An 18203-nucleotide genomic window follows, 5' to 3' on the forward strand; every position below is an offset into this window, starting at 1 on the left:
CCTGGACTGCGAGGTCAGTCAAGGCCACCAGAAGGAAGTGTGTCCCTTCACACCAGCATGCTTGGACAGGAAGAAATGTCATTACTCAGGCATCTTAGGAAACTATGTTAATTCTCCCTGAGCGCCGCAAAATGGTTCCAGGAAGCCGTCTTTAATTGGGGGAGCAGGCAGCTGAAACACGCTGTGAGGACTGCAGGTGACATCAGGAGAGGCTTTCGCCACCCAGGGGCTGTGAAAATCTCCACCGGTCACTGCGCTAAGCTGCCTCTCCCCCTGATGCACAAGCAGAACTTGATACTCCTCTTCCTCCCTGCTCATCTCGCCTGAGAGTCATCACTCATTCATTTCCTTGCTGAACAGCAGAAGGAGAAATGGGAGAAAGGCTGGGAGCTAGAAACTGGCTTCAATTTTAGTATTTACCACCTACTTTTTTTTTTTAAGGTTTTGAACCCACATTTCATTCATTATTTTCATGAGCGTTAGTATATTTTTTTTAATTGAAGTATAGTTGATTTACAATGTTATGTTAGCTTCTGTTACAAAGTGATTCAGTTATACACACACATATATACAAATCTATTCTTTTTCAGGTTCTTTTCCATTATAGGTTACTACAAGACATTGAATATAGTTCCCTGTGCTATACAGTAGGTCCTTGTTGTTTATCTGTTTTATATACAATATGTTTCTGCTAACCCCAAACTCCTAATTTATCCCTCCCCCGACTTTCCCCTTTGATAAGATAAGTTTGTTTTCTGTATCTGTTTCTGTTTTATAAATAAGTCAATTTGTATTATTTTTTTAGATTCCCATATAAGCGATATCATAGGACATTTGTCTTTCTCTGTCTGACTTACTTCACCTTGTATGATAATCTCTGGGTCCATCCATGTTGCTGCAAACGGCATTATTTCATTCCTTTTTATGGCAGAGTAGTGTTCCATTGTATATACACCACAGCTTTATCCAGTCATCTGTTGATGGGCATTTAGGTTGCTTCCATATTGTGGCTACTGTGAACAGTGCTGCTATGAACATTGGTACCACCCACTCTTAATGAACTGAACTCAGGCTGAGTATCATTAACCTCCCTGACACGGTCAATATGCACCCTCACCTCTAACCTTCTAGCTGTGCTGTTTCTTTCATTTCCTAACTTCCCCTTCAAATGCTACATGTCGGTCACTGCTTTGCTCAAAACTCAGCAATCCAGTAATCCTCCATTCTCTTCTCTGCCCCGAACAGATCTGCACGACTCATCTGAACACCTTATTAAGCACAGTCCTATGTCAAGCCCAAATCATCTCCTCAGAAATCTGCACCTCTAGCAGGAGTAACAGCCCCTCCAGATTAGACGTCACATCTTGAGCAAAAGTCACGTGGTGAGCTTCATTCCAGGTCTCCCTTTTGTCCCCTGCCGCAGGCCACACGTTGCGATACTGGTATATCCACCTGACTCCATCTGTTCTCACTCTATTAACCAGGACGCCCAACAACTAGAATTCCACCTTAGTACGATACTGATAATGACCCAGGGACACAAAGTTGTTCAGAATCAAATGAAAGTTTAATTATTTTGGTATTACTTCAGCAATCTGGCGTATTAGATTATTCAGCAACTCCACAAGCTGGGTTATTAGAAAACAAAGAAAATTTAGCAGTTTAACAATTCTGGTTATTAGAAAACTAATAAGCCACAAAGGTAATTAAAGTGTCTCTAGTAATAAGCGATCATCCCCAAAACACCAATTCCTTGACTTTCCTGATCAAGATAAAGCTGTTTATCTACAACAGATCTGAGAAAAAGAATAAAATTATACACTTTACATGGACGTTAACAGGCGCCCTTAGACCGCACACTACATCTCCATCCTGCCTGCACTCTGCACAGCCAGGACGTGAAGTTCCCTTTCCCAACTGCCAACGAGGTCCTCAAAGAATGTTCTCTTGGGGGGCTGCCAGGGTTTAGTGTTGCTATCTGAGGAAGCCTTCTGGGAGGTGCCCATGAACTAAAGCAGCAGAGGATTCCAACTCCAAAACATTTCAGGCATTTTAATTTTTATTACAATTTAAACTATGTCAAGCACAGCCCTCAGAAAAAGGAAAACTTGATCATCAAACTTTTTTTTTTTCCTCTTTGATGAGTCCATTCATTTTTCTTCTAAGCCAAAGCACTTCACACACTCACACATATGATGTTCAAGGCACACGGGACCATCATTCCCTATCCCCCCCCCCAACACTATGCATTTCAAATCTTATTGTCTCCTCTTCGCTGCTCTGGGAAGCAGGTATGAGGTTTTCCAGCAGTCAGTTCCTTCAGCAAGACCTGTCTTGGTGGGAAGGGAAATACTGTAGACTTAGCATACTAAGAAGCCGAATTTTTTTAAAAAGGAAAAAAACAAAAAAGAGGGGGAAATTGTTATAATAATAGTGAGAGCTTTTGCATGCAAATGCAGTCCTCTCTGGGGGACACGCCATGCCCTCTGTGAAGCAACCCCACACCAGAAGCACACACGATGCTTTTCAGCTCCAGTCTTTAAAAGCGATGCACTTGCCCAGAAATTGCAGTCTATGAATGTGTTCCAGGCCTGGCCCAGATACGCTGATTATAGAAAGGACTTTACAACGTTGTTTATAATATTTTAAAGGTTCATCTGTGCCAGAAGAAGTGACAGGTATCAATCAGGCTGAGACAAGCAGTAAAGAGCAGGACAGTGTTTCCACGGGGCTCCGAAACTCACCTAAACCCTTGTTCACAAAGACGAATACAGTTTCAAAGATTCTATTTCTCCTCAGATTCTTAACACTTCCAACTAGACAATAAAAACAGTTGCAGTCACTGTTAAACACTAAGATTCAAGGATACTTTTGTGATAAAGGACACAAAGAATGGGTGAAAAGAACAAATGAAGACCCATTTGTAACATGATCTCAGCTTGAGGTAAATATGTGTCTGCCTTGGATTACAGAAGAAATATTTCAGATAATCAACCACGGAGGTAAGGTGCTGGTAATGTGTGCTGTTAGTGAGCTTTAAGAAACAGTAAATGCACATTTCTATTTTGTGGTGGAAAAATTACTTGAGGAAAGCAATGGACGACTCCAAGTCAAAGTAATCATTTCTTAAGGACAGAAAGCCCATCTGGGAGACTTACTTGGAGCTGTCTGTTCTGCCCAAAGAGGCTATTTTTACAATACAGTAAATAAAACACTATTCTTAAACGAACTGCCCACCAACAGGAGAAAATGAGCCATCTGCATTGAAAGCAGCCTATTTTCGTCAGGCCTTCCCAGAGCAGACAAGTGAGCAGTGGCTCTGGGCACGGTGAATCCACACGCTTCAACAGCAGTGGTCCCAAATTAAATGTCTGTCAGAGCAGGTGGGTGGAAGGCCAAAACGAAAGGATGTACAAATGCTTTCTACCGCAGAACCTTTCAAGACAATCACCAAAGCCTGAAAGGATCTGTCACCTGGGTCAGGCCCCAGCTGGATACACAGAATCTGGATAAATGGAACATTATGAAAAAAATATCACAGGGAGGGAAAGCAATTTGGGGGGGGGGGGGAGAAAATGTTTTAAAGTACAAAACATTCATACTCTGTTAAGTGGGAAAAGCAGGTTACAAAAAGCACACAATCTCAGTTTTACAAAACAAACAGAAACAAAACGCGAGCCTCAGTGTCGTCTGCAGGACACACCTGTGTGATGTTAGCAGGTGCACCACCGAGGCGGGGCTCTGCCCACTTAGCACCTCCAGGGTTGTACCTGCCATTCCTCCCAGGTGGAGGGAAGTCCTGAGACGGTCCCCCTTGGGGAGGGCATCTGTGACAAAGCTAAGTCTAACATTACTCAATCTGGCATTTCCCAAACATACGTGACCATGGAAAAAAAATTTTTTTCCACAACCCCTATTAACATTCTTCCAGCTCCTCTGGGAAACAGTCTGTTATATATAAAAGGACTGATTACTTAATGAATACAAGTAGATCTAGAGACAAGAACACTGAAATACCAACAGTGGTGACCTGAGGCTTGTGGATTTCAGGGTTGTGAGATTTCACTTTTCCAAATTTTCTACCACACACATGTATTACTTGCATAATTCAAATTCATCATTCAAAAAAAATGGTTTGGGATGATGAACATGCCTATACTGTTTCACTTTCTTTGTTTTAAACCATTCATTGACGAAAAGTGCATTTGGCACTTCACATATGCTAACTTGGAGAAAACGAGAGAGGCCTGGCAATCTGCAGACTGCCACGTGTAGACCAGCTATGAAAGAACTGTGGTCAGCTTAAACATCACTCTCAGATTTCTGGTGTGTCCTACGAAAACAAATGAAGCAGGGAGTCCAGCCCTGGCGGGAGATGAAGGAAAACTTCTGCATCTCCAATTTCCTGTTTATTCTCCCAGATGCCAACCATTACACGCAGCCATCGCGAGAAATTTTAAACGTGGAGCGATAATGTAAACACTGTTCAGTCTCTACTTTCCCCCACAAGGGATAGTGTAAATAGAAGAGAAATCACTTGAGATACATTTCTATGTATCTCAGATAATAGTGCCTATATCAATATACATGGAAAGACATTTAAATCCCATGGTTTAGAGACCCAAATTTTGTTGAAATAAACGCTCACTGGTATAAATGTTCTTTTCAATCAAAAGTATATTTTTTGTATATCTTCAACTATAATTTTCATTGCAAAAATTTTTTTAAATACTACAATTCCAATCAAAACAGTTGAAAGAGTGAACGTTAGCCTTGACAGTGGATTCATTTTCTATGCTGGGTTTCAAAACGTTCTATGAATCAACACACAGCAAAAAATAGTTGAGCACTGTTGAGTAAAATAACCACTTATTAATAATAACAAAAGCTGTTAAGCTTCTCTGTTGAAATTTGTCCATAAACTCGAATAATGGATGCACAGATTATAAAACGTGGAAGCAAGAGGTGAGCCTCCCCGTCGCACCCATCTCTCCCAATTCTGAGGCCTAAACTGGCTGAGTGGTCCTTTGAAGGTCACATTGCTAGGGCAACGTGAAGCCAGGTGACAGTTTCTGGAAGACTGAGGTCTTGGAATCCTAACTGAAAACTCCCTGGGTTAATTAAGACAATAACTGCATCTCAGCCCTCGCAAGAAGAGAGAGAGAATATTTATGTGAGAATGAACTTGGTCCATCTGTGCCTGGCACACAAATCTCTCCCTTCACTTTAACTTGTTCTGCCTGTTTTCCAAACAACTTCTGGCTGAGGCCAAAAAATATCCTCCTGTTATTTTATCTGAACCCAGCTTTCACAATTTGATAAGCACTAGACTATGTGTGTTGTGTGTGTGTGCTGCAGTGGAGGAGCAGCGAGGGGAGGTTTCAAAATGTTTATTCAATCAGGAAGTAGTCATTTCTTTTGAGTATTGCCACCTCCAAAAAAAAAAAAAAAAAAATCAGTTTATTCCCAGACTTGTGCATTCAGATCCCACATGAACTCCCTACCAGTGAAAATGGCCAATTTTCTTTCCAAATAGTAAACTTATATATTTTTATTGAAATAAAGTTGATTTACAACAAAAATTATATTTTAAAGTTTTATTTTAATCTTTTATCAATATTTTCTAGAGGAAGTACCAAAAATGGATAGTTTTGTTTTTGTTTTTTTATCCAATCAATACCTAGAGAAGAAACTCTGGCACAACTACTGTCACTTTTTTAGTAGCAGCATTGTATGAACATTTATTGTATTCAGCCCTAGAGACACGAATTCACACCTCTTCCCCTGGAGGGGATCATGGCATATTGCTTCAAGTATCATCTATGACAAATGTGTACCTTTTCAAGTCTGTTCAGGCTAAAACTATTGTTAAAAGCACCTAACGTTTTTCTGATGTCGTATTTCCAGAGACTCAACATCAATTTACCAGGCAACTGGTTTCTGTTTCCCGTATATCTCCCACAATCAACTGCTTCAAGCACTCCTGATTCTCCTGGGTTTTCCATGTCTTTCTTCTCCTTTCTCCCTCTCCCTCTCTGTCTCCTCTGTCTCTGTCTCTCTCATTTCACCTTCTCAGCAGACTTTCCCCCACGAGGGATGGTCCCTGCCAATGCATAATCCAAGTTTGGGCAGCTGCACTGGCATCAACCAGCTTTATAATTAATTTAAACAATCTGACAGGACATGGAAAAAAATGTCTTTCAGTAATTTTAGTTTCTTTTTCTTCCTTTCTTTTTTGGCTGCGAGATCCAATTTTAATGGTAGGGTATATATTTGACATTCCTGACAAAGTAAGTAAGAAGACACTGTTCCGTTTTGCATTCTCAAGATAACGGTAATTAGCATCATCACCTTCTTCTCCATGCTTCACAACTCACACCTCGACAAGGAAACCCAAGCTTTGCTCCTTGTTGGTTAGACTCTCAGCACCCTGTTCCGTCAAGTCTCAGGCTCTTTCTTGACAGCCCTCTGATTATTCCTCCCTCCAAGACATGCCCTGCCCGTGGGGTTCCTCCTACTTCCTGAGCTCTTTCTTATTCCTGATCTCTAACAGGGATTCGTCCTGATCTCCCTGCCCTTAAAGGATGAGTGCCCCTGGGGCCCAGTCCTCAGACCGCTTAGCTTTCCATATGCGTTCACTTTCACTGACCTCACACAGACTCACAGCTCCCGCCTACCCGTCGTCAGCCCAGACTTCTCCCTGTATTCCAGACCCTTACATCCAGCCATCCGCCAGCTATCTCCTCTCAGATGACTACTGGGAATCTCCAACTTACGTCCAAAGCCACCTCCTGAACTTCCCCACGCAAACCTCGTGTAATGCAGTCTTCCTCCTTGTAGTAAACAGCAACGCCATCCTTCCAGGTCCCAGGCCACAGACCTTAGAATCACCCTCACCACCCACCTCTCCCTTTCTCATACCTACATGGAATCCATGAGCAGATCAAACCACTTGTGACCCCTTCACACCACCTCTACCCTTCCCATCCTTGTCCAAACTAATATCACTCATGACTTCTCTTGATTATCACGATAACCTGCTGTCTGATTTTCCTCCTTCAGGACTTGCATCCTTAGAGTCTATTCTGAATTGAGCAATCGAAACATTTATGAGAATTTTACAGAGCCATTTTGTATCTGATGAACATTTTACAGAAATATATAAATATAGATACATATTCTTTATAAATATAGACTATACATGTAAATATATAGATATGTATTTCTATTAAATATATTATCTTATATTATTAGAATTATATAATTCTATTATATAATATAATTCTATTAAATATAAATACATATAACTATATAAATATACAGAAATACATTTGCAATTTTATTCTGCATGTTTTTCATTTTCTTTTCCTGGCTATTTATTTTTATTGTATTTCACAAATGTTTCGATCACAAACAGACTGGGGGAAAAATGGTCCTTGACCACAGACTGAGAAAAACTACACCCCCGTACATTATAGTATCTCCTTCCCCACATCATCACCCAGTGTAGAGACCTTTTATTTTCTTATGTTTTATTTTTATCATTTCAATTACTGAGATAAACCCCTGTTAGTTTAACTGGCACTTTTGATTGCACACCTCTTTGTGTGTTTCCTGTCTCCATAGTCATTATTTTTATGAATTACCTGTTTATATTTAGCTCCATGATTCTACAAAGATGTCCCATCTTATTGATAAAATTGTAAGAACTCTTTGTACATTATGGGTATCAGCCCATCATATACTATGCAAATATTTTCCCAGAATATTGTCTTTCCAACAAGTTTAGATGGTTTTCCACTACACTAAAATAAAATAATAAAGACAAAATATTGTATGTAGTTTCATTTTTTTATCCTTTCCTTCATGGTTTCTACCTAGAGATGCCTTTCCCACCGCAAGACTGTAAAAATAGGCATCCATATAGTTTGCTCATACCTTTGTGGCTCACCTTGCTCCATCTATAATTATTACTGCCCAGAATTACTTTTGCATGAGTTGTTCAGTAGGCATTCTGCTTTATTTTTCCAGATGACTAGGCAGGTGTCCCAACACTTTTTACTGAATAATTCATCTTTTCCCTTCCAATCTGAAATACCAACCTTATCACAAATTATCATATATATATACTTCTCTAAAATTAGACTCTCTATGTTTTATTCACTGAGGTATTCTTGTACCAATACCACTGTTCCATTATAACTAACTTATTATATTCTTTAATAACTGAGATGGCAAGTATCCCTGATAAGTATTTCTTATAAATTTGGAAGCACTTTATAGGTTTATTCATTCAAAAGGACTTCAGAATTATTTCAGCAAGTTCCCCAGTTTTCATAGGGGCTGTATTGTGTTTGTAGTTTAACTGAAAAGTGATATATATGCATTATTGTAATGAATCGTATTTTCAAGAACAAAGTATCTCTCTCCACTTATTTGAAATTTATTTATGTCCCACAGTTGAGTTTTATAGTTTTCCTCATTTAGTTCCTACACATTTCCAAGTATGTTACTTCCAATTTACCACTGTGTTGTGACTGTGTGTGAAATCTCTTTTTAAAAATATTTTATAACATTCATGTTGGTGGTTAAGTCATTAATCTATTTTTACTTATTTACTTTGTACCCAACCGGCATAGTGCTTCTAGTAGGTTTTCAAGTGAGTCTAAACAGAATACTCTGTTAATTCTATTCAGACTCTCAATTTATTCATTTAAAAAAAAAATCAAGCACTTGCTACATGTATCTCAAGATATCAGTACAGTTGTATATTAATATTATATAAAAAATATGGACCTCACCAAGGGATGTAAAATCTACTAGAGATTATAAAACATATATATATACATGCATATATTATTGCATAAGATAGAAGCTGGGAGGGCTTTAAATGGGATACAGATAAAATGTATTACGGAGGGGGAGGGTATAGCTCAAGTGGTAGAGCACATGCTTAGTATGCAGGAGGTCCTGGGTTCAATTCCCGGTGCCTCCTCCAAATATAAATAAATAAACAAACCTAATTACCTCCCCTCACAAAACAAACAAACGAACAAAAAATGCATTTAAAAATGTACTATGGGAGACTACAGAATGATGGGGGGTTTAAGGAGACCTTAAGGAGAGGGTAGCACTGATTTTAAGCACAGAATGTCAAGATGCGGGAAGATCGGGGGATAATACTCTAGAAAGAGAAAAAAAGCAAGATCAAAGGCAAAAGGAGAAAAAGCCCCAAGTTTGGTGGGAGCACAGGGTACGCCAAGGAGGGATTAGAGCAACCTGCCTCTTGTTTGGTAGAAAATGGGGAGCTACTGGATAAACAGAGCTAGGCTTTAGGAAGATGAATCTGGGGCAGGATGTCAACATGGGGTGATTTCAGGGAGAGAAGAACTGAGGCACAGAATATGCTGGTTTTAAAATACCCCAAATCATTTAACATCCCTCCCATTGAGAGGTGGGATCTGTGTCCCCTCCCCTGAAACCTGGACTTTGTGAGTGTTTGATATAATCCAGTAAAAGTGGCACTGGGTCAGTTCCCAGCCCCAAACTTTAAGAGACTGGCAACTTTCACATCCTATCTCTTGGAACGCTCACTCTTGCAACTCAGCCACCATGCTATGAGGAAGCCAAAGCAGTCCGTGGAGAGCCCACATGGAGATAAATTGAAGTTCCTGGTCTTTTGCACCAACTTGCCAGCCACGCGGGTAAATTATCTCAGAAGTGGGTGGGTCCTCTGGCACCCAGTCAAAATAGCCCAGCTGATGCCACAAGGAGCAGGGATAAGCCCTCTCTGCTGAACCCAGCCCTAACTGCAGATTCAAGATCACTGTTGTTTTAAGCACTCAGTTTTGGGGAGATTTCTTGCACAGTAATAATAACCAGGACAGACACCAATTTAGAGGCTCTCACAATAGTTCAGATTAATAAGACTGAGAAACAACTTGAAAAGTGGCGTGAGAATAGGGGAACAGAGCTAGACACCAGTGATATTCTGAAGATACAGTCAATAGGAGGATTGTAGCCTAAAATTACAATTAAAATCTAGCCCCTTAGTTATTTCTCTGAGTAAGAATTAAGTAGGTAGACATCATTATTCACTAATATTTTGGGACTATACACTGTGGTAGATTAGAATAGCTGAAAGCCAAAAGTCACTCCCTCTCCCTACCCAGCCCAACGCTCCCCATTGGAAGAGTACCCTTTCCTGACACATGGATATCGAGCTTGGCCGTTTAACTTGCTCTGTCAATGGCATGTGAGCTCAAATGACAGTGGGTCAGGTCCAGGCAGAGGTCTTAAAAGACACTGAGAGTTTCTGCTTGGTCTTTACATTTCTGCCATCGCAGAAGAACATGCCCCCATGGAAGTCTCAGGAAAAGGCGCACGGAGCACCCAGTCCATGGTCTGGAGCCCAGCCCAGCGGAGCCCAAGCCAGGAAAGCCAAATCCCAGCCACGCTATGGACACACAAGCAAGAATCAGTTACCATCATACCTAAGTAATACAATACAAATGAGCAATTCTAATAAATAATGTGCAGTGCTGTATGCCACTGTTGTTAGAAATCACTGCATCTGACAAATATATTTACTAATCCTTGGTGATTGCCCACTGCCCACCATCTCATCGCAATAAAAGTAAAAGATCGTAATCCTACCTGCCAATACTTAGAGCTGCCTCTCATTTAGAGAAATACAGATAGATACACATACTGGTATTTTAAATGTTTGTACTGGGTTGAATTAGGTAGGACAGCCTTCTGTAGATGGAACCAAAAGAGAATTTTTAAAAATAAAGTAGGCAATTTTTTTCTAATCTTTGATTTCTAACTACAACCACACTCATTGGACAGGAAGGGGATTTTCCAGCACAAAGTAGTGAATGTGACAAAATGGAGATGCTCTAAAGACAACCTTTAGGGGCCCGTATACATAGCAGGTCTCCAGGTGTGGTGCCCAACGGGGCCAGGGAGGTCAAAAGTATTTTCATAATGATACTAAGACATGACTTGCCTTCTTCCCTCTCATTCTCTCACAAGCTGGAGTTTTCCAGGGGCCTCATCATGTTTGATATCTCAATAGACCAACTGCAGAAGCAAGTGACAGAATCCAAATATCTTCTATTATGCCAGAAATTAGAGATTTGAAAAATAAATAAACAAACAAACAAACAAACAAATAAATTAAAACGGGGTCACTCTTTTCACCAAACTTATCCTGTTTTGAAAAACATGGTAATTTTTCATTTCTAAAGATTGTTTTTAGGTGAACATGTGAGTTTGCTATTATTACTTAACATCAGTAAGTAAATATTGTTAAATGTCCCCCAGATGGGGACATTTCCTTTCTAATATGGCATACATTTATGATACAAGCTACACAAACTAAAGCTGTTCAGGGCCCTGAATAATTTTTAAGAGTATAAAGAGCTCTGACATAGAACACAAACCTGTGTGGGTGCCAAGGGGGTGAGGGGTGGGAAGGGACAGACTGGGATTTCAAAATGTAGAACAGATAAACAAGATTATACTGTACAGCACAGGGAAATATATACAAGATCTTGTGGTAGCTCACAGTGAAAAAAAATGTGACAATGAATATATGTATGTTCATGTATAACTGAAAAATTGTGCTCTACACTGGAATTTGACACACCACTGTAAAATGGCTATTACTCAATTAAAAAATGTTAAAAAAAAAAAAAAGAGTATAAAGAAGTCTGAGGCCAAAAAGTTCAAGATTTGTGCTATACTATGACCCAGGGTACACATCGCTGTGTTAAAAAGTACAATGGAAAGGCAGACTTTAAGGAGTGGAGGAGACCAGGATGAGTTTGTGGAGTTCCTCCAGGAACAAGAACGAGACTTAAGTATCATCACCTTCGTAATCTAGGTGGAAGTGACAGCCACGTGGCTCCCTTGTGCAAACTTTTTCCTTTGTTCATAATAATCCTGCCTTTAAACAGTAGAGTGTATGGCAGGGGAGATGGAATCCTCTGTCACAGGTTATACGGTGCTCACACAAAATATGTCTTCTTTTTGCTCAAGCTGCTTCACAGAGCTTATAAGATGCTCTGGTATTATTATGGAGAGAAAAAAAATGGAAGTGTACCAAGTCAACAGAAATGAATTGTTAACATAAGTAGTTACTTGTGTTTATTAAGTACTTTTTTCCTGAAGGACTCAAATCATTTCAAACATATAAGTGTACCTAAAACCTCTGTTAACAATCTCACAAGCACACAGTTGCTTTTACCAAATTTTACTGGAGGAAAATGTTATTAGTTAATATGCAGTACACTACAAAGCAGAAATATTAAATCCCTAATACCTCATGTCTGCCAAGCAATCATTTAGAATCATGGCAAATGCAAACTGGATAATCTCTTGAACCACCACCTTTGAGACTTCTGAATGAGCATCACATACTTTTTTCTTCTGTGTTAAAATAAGATGATTTCATAGCATCCTTTCCACATTCGTCATCTGCCTATACAGCCTACATGAAACGCTTAAGCCTGGAAAACATTTTCTAATATGATCATCAAAGATCTTCTATACATTTATGAAGTGAAAATTAGCCACTGAATTTGGAGACTCGGGCACCACAATCTTCATGGTGATCCAAGAGGATTACAGAGTCACTCCAAATGCTAAATCTACATTTTACAAAACAAGCAAATTGTTTTTCTACGAGGCATGAAGCTCTCCTCTATCTTAGGTCTACCTGTAAACAATGTGAGGTAATAGAGGGAAATGTGTACCCTAGTTTCTGCAAGAGTTTCATCATAATTCTATATAACCCATTCTACTATTCAATGGGGAGATAATGTTAAGAAGGAATGATGAGATTTACGTGGCTGAACGAGGGTGTTCAAGAGTAATGCCAGCTTCTATAACAAACAGATCCAGAACTACATAAAGCCTCACCCCAACAGAAGTTTATGTATCTCTCTCTCGTGGTCATGTCATTTGTGCTCCTTTTTCAATTGCATAGTTCTTACCGGGAAAGACTGCAAATATTGACGATCAAAGATTTTCTATTCAGGAACATGTGGGTGTTCCTGGTTAGCAAGGAGCCCTCGCCCTCCTTCATGCAACAACTAAGTCCCAGGTGTCTTCAGTCCCATCTCCCCACCATCCACCACGGCTTCAAGGTCATCTACATCCAACCAGAAGAAGAAGGAAGATAGAACATGGGGTTTAGAAGCCTTGTCCCAGATTAGAGACACACAGGATGGCACAGATGGTGAAACAGCTGCTGTGTGTGCCAAAGTGGGGAAACAGCACACAGGAAGAACAGACAATATGCTTAAACAATGTAAAACAGTATGCCACAGTCTCCTTGTTCTGGAAAACAAACAGGCCAGTTGACTTCGCTGGGAGGAATCGGATGCAGTGCAAACGCTCCCAGGCAATGGTTTTGGTTAGACTCTGAGGGTAAGGAACACAATTATAAACACCAATCTCTACCCTCCCCCAGAAAAGTCATCCCATTACTAAACCAAAGTGGGATGTTTATAATTCCGATATATGTGCTGTTTCATTAAAGGATAATGAAAGGATTTTTTTTTCCATGAAAGAATATTGGGAAATCTTACTTGTGTTATGGCTAATTTAAGGAATCACTGATGTCTGGCTCTCCTGATGTTCTTTAATTATCCCGTTATTATTATTCCACGTAGAGGAGGATGTCAGTGGGAAGCTAGTCTGGGCTCCTTAAATACGCCAAAAGGCTGATTTCCTTCGTATTCCCCTTTTGTTCTCAACAGTCGTCTCAATAGGTGTGGTAACAGACCTTCCACCAAAGCTGCTGGCCCTGTGATGGGTGGAATTCCAAACCATCTTCTGCCTCTCTGAGTCACCACTCCAGAGGCACAGTCCCAGGCTTGGCAGACCTTAAGCCCTGTGCTCCCTCTAGCTGGCAGAAGTCAGGAAAAATAAAAGTCAGCACTTCTGCTTGGGAAATTAAGAGGAACAGGGCCGTCTCAGCCACCCAGCTTCATACCATGATGGATTTCCCCAAATTCAGGAAAAAGATTCAGACACTAGGGAGCCCGAAGTGTGTCAAATGTCTACTACAGACATGATATGATGTTAACAACTTGAATACACCCAGACTCCTGCCACCTGTCACGAGATGTGGGCTGTCACAAGAGGGAGGAAAAACCTGGAAGAAGATTATGGGGGAAACAATTTTCTTTTCCACTCATGCCCCACCAGGGATTCATGACCACAGCAACATCCCCCAAGACTCTACAAAGCGAACCAGGCTCTGTCCTCCCCATTCAATGCCAGGACCTCAGGGAAAAGCTACTGGAAGTGGTACGGACAGTTCCAGCGATGACACGCGTCCCCAGCCCTGTCGGAGAGAACTTCCGGTGATGGTGCGGGTGTTCTCTGCCCTGCCCAGTGTGCAGCCTTCCAGCCACAGGGTGCCATTCAGCACTGAAACTGCTGCTAGTGTGAATGATAAACTCAACTTTTAATTTCCTTAATTTAAATTTAGATTTAAATAACTGCATGTGACTCTCAGCTAGCGTAGTGGACAGGGCAGGCCCAGCCTCTCCGTTGGTGTTTAACCAATGCTGTGTGTAAGAAAGTTGACAACTTAAAGTCTTTTAGAAGGAAGTTGTGCCATAACCCACCAGCAACCCAACCTAATACCTTAAAAAAAAAAAGTGTATGTGGCTAATTTTTTGCTATAACTGTTTAAAACATTCTAGCTGTGTCCTGGCTGAATCACAGGTTCAATCCTAACCTGACTAAGGTACCGTCACTGTTCTACAGCAGCAGTTCTAAACTTCTCTGATCATGAGGACCCAGTTTTAACGCCAAAATGAGTTATTAACCACGTACAACATGTCATAATTCTCCATTTTTGCTATCCTGAGAGAGGTGAGAGGTGATGTTTTGTAAGTAATGGGCACCTCACTCTGAGCGCTCTGGCAGAGAGAACCAAGCCATTCCCAGGCTGGAGGTGGCCGTGAGCTGGACAAGGTCACGGACAGGCGGAGGTGAAAAGTCGCTTTTGTGAAGCTGTCAGAAGAATGAAGACAGACCCCATCAGCTTCACAAATCAGTGATTAAAAATGGGGAGGGATGTTTCCACATCGTAGCTTCTCTGCCTAGAAATTATCTAAGAACTAAAATCTTATAGCCTGAGAGGCGACTGGAGGGACACAGTAAAGGATAGTGGCCCAAGGTCAGGTTTGACTCCTGTGATCTTGGAACATCCCGAAACCTTGGAGGCGATCCTGTGGTTGGGGGTGAGCCACTGTAGCACTTGTGTCCAGAGCATTGATAGGGACCTCTGGACACACCACTCTCACCAGAATCAAAGTCCCCAAGCACACCTTTCAGAACGGAAGAGCCAGCAGATGTTGGTCCACATCGCAGGGTAAAAGCTATCAGGAAAACTTAAGCACCTGCTAGGCTAGGAGCTCAGTCCATGGAATTTAGAAACCTCTCAGAGACTCCATATAGATTACAAAATGACTCCATTAACCTAAATGCCCACAACCTTGCTGTAGCTGATAAATTATGAAGCAAATCACAATCTGTGCTCTGAAAAAGAAATCTCATAGGAAAAAAAAAAGGAAGATATGACAACTTTGGCTGGCCACAGACCATTTTATACTCCCAAACTCTCTGGGTTTCCCAGAATGATTGTCACCCACTGAATAAAGAGGAAACTATTTCATCAAACTAGGTTGAAATTAGTCAATTTCAATTTTTAAAAATGTACCTTACTGACAGACATTCACTTTATTACACACCAAACAATCGTTCTTTAAAAAGCCTATAAAATTCAATATTGAGCTTAGAAAGCTGAATCTGATGTTTTAACTCAATTCACCATGTCATGCATTAGCAGCATAGAAACTGCTTCTCCATTAAACAGTCTCGAATATAATTGCTTCAAGATAACCAAATGTTTTAAAAGTCACAAATTAATTTTTTAAAAATGCATACACCTACCTTTGTTAAGAAAGATCACAGTTCAGGACTCCGTATCATAGAGAAACCATCTTTTCCTGTGAGGAAAAAAGAGAAAAAGACTATCTACTAATAACAGAATGCGGCAAATACGTGAGCTTTTAAGACCTGCTATAATTTCCTCATGCTATGCCTTCATTTGCAATATTAAACTAAAGCAAATCTTTCATCTTAGACTTAAAATATTCCTTAATTTCTAACTAAATGAAATACCTTAAAGATTTGGGTTCCAAAGAATTGATTTCTAAGGAGCAAATGGGAAAAATAAATGAGAACTTTTCAAAATTAGAATTAAAATATTCACTTCACATCTATCCCAATGTCATATACTCAAACATTTCATTTAATTCTATGAAGTAAATGTATTTCATTTAATTCTCTGAAGTAAATGCAACTGTACAAAAACTCCACTCTTCTTTCTATTCTCCCAGTGGGAAAATGAGGTGAAGACATTGTAACAGCCTGTGCAGGTCACATAAGGTAACAGAATTATAAGCTGCTACTTCCTTATGTGAAAAATTTTTTTTAATGTCCAAGCCAAAAACCCATTCAAGGGCTCCATTTTTCTTAGCTAAGGATTTTGGATCAAGAAAAATATACATAAGAAAGTAAATTAAAATAGGGTCCCTCTGATTTGACTTTACATTTATCATTTTCAATAAATAGTTGACATCGAAACCCACTCATCACTAACATTAAATTTTCCATTCAAAATTCCTTGTTGGTGTTCATTACATTATTCCAATATTTTGACTTTATATAAGAAAAGAAATGGTTTAATGCAATACACATTAATCATCTGCTGCTATACACTGTTTCCACCAGACCTAAGCAGAACAGCTAATGGCAAAATGTTCGTAAGAGTGTAACTCTGACTCTGACCCTGATACATTAGGTTCCACGTGTAAAGTAATTTAACTTTCAATGAAGATGATGTGCATCTTCAGAAACAATGACCACGGTTTCTGAAACAAAAGAGCTTCAAAGATTTGAAATGACTGTCAAGGCATAAACTTAAGAAGATCACAGCCCAGAGGACTCACTCACACACACACATCCATCCAACGGGGACTCCTGGATCAGTTTGTGCTCATTCCAGCTGCCACCTTCTTTTCAGACAATCAAAATCCTTTCTAAACTTTAAACAAGAAATTCTCCCAACATCTTCCTGAAAGGACTGTGAATCCTACAGCCACATGCAGTCCTACAAAGGGCCAAGGCTAAGTACGACCCTTTGTGGCTACATTTAGCTCTGGAACCTCTTCACTTGAAAGCAATCCCCAATGCCCCACTTGGAATCCCCAGCTTAAACGAGCATCTGGGGCCCTTTCTCTCCTGCTTTCTTCACTTCAGACATCAGCCAGCAGTTCTCTCTCACTGCCAATCGGACTAAGTGTCACAGCTGCCCATTCTGTTTTCTGAAATTACAGAAAGGCCGCAGCTAAGTCCCACTAACAAAAGAAAGGTAAGACAGACTGACAATCCAGAGACAGTCTGGACCTGGGTCTAGAGACACAGGTCAACATGCACACACTGAGCCAAGCCCTAATCTCTGGCTTAGAAACAACTGGATGGGGCTCCTCAGAGATCTTCAGTTCATAACTGGCTGTCCAGAAAAAAGATGACATTGAGGATCTGCCTCCCAGCAATCCAGCTGGGGTCCTTGAGGGGGAGGGAAGAGACAAAACCGAAGTGCTCCGGAGTCTGTTGCAATTGAATGATGAACACATGAAGGGTCACTGCAGTATTTGCTCTATTTTTATGTTACATTAAAAATTTTCCACGACAAAAGTTAAAAAGTGATCATCTGACAAAAATTAGGCGTGAAAATATGAGAAAGAAAGAGAGGAGGACATGGGTCCTAAATATCACAACCTTCCTGTTTTCCAAACACCCTTCACCAAAAAAGGAAAACCTAGGGAAATAAGCAAAAACTTTTTAAATTAAATATCACCGTAGATAAATGAGCAGGCTGTAGTTGAGGTTTTATAAACGAAGTAATAACAGCCTTGAAGCTTCCTTTCAGTATTTCAAAAGCCAAATAAGAAGTATATATTTAACTGCAAGAACGCATCTTTTTTTTTCATTTCAAGTATCTGATCTGAATTAATTGATATCAACATAGAAACACTGGTTATTTCATGCTTGTCAGAAACTGTTGGTAGTTAACTATGCCTTTGATTAACACAAGTAGGAAAAGGGATGAC

The 18203-nt window shown here is 40.1% G+C and overlaps 1 protein-coding gene across 5 annotated transcripts in view; it reads right to left on the reverse strand.

Moving 5' to 3' along the window:
• PLCB4 (phospholipase C beta 4) overlaps positions 1-18203 on the reverse strand; it is a 384175-nt gene that overhangs the window by 340625 nt on the left and 25347 nt on the right. For 2 of the 5 annotated variants that reach the window (XM_074346929.1, XM_074346930.1), the window contains exon 2: positions 15979-16034. The exons of the other annotated variants lie outside the window; for them this stretch is intronic. The gene's annotated coding sequence lies outside the window, so the exon portion shown is untranslated. The remainder of the gene's footprint in view (positions 1-15978; positions 16035-18203) is intronic. 5 annotated transcript variants of the gene reach the window in all.

Source organism: Camelus bactrianus, chromosome 19 (assembly GCF_048773025.1).
Source record: "Camelus bactrianus isolate YW-2024 breed Bactrian camel chromosome 19, ASM4877302v1, whole genome shotgun sequence".
Lineage (NCBI taxonomy): Eukaryota > Metazoa > Chordata > Mammalia > Artiodactyla > Camelidae > Camelus > Camelus bactrianus.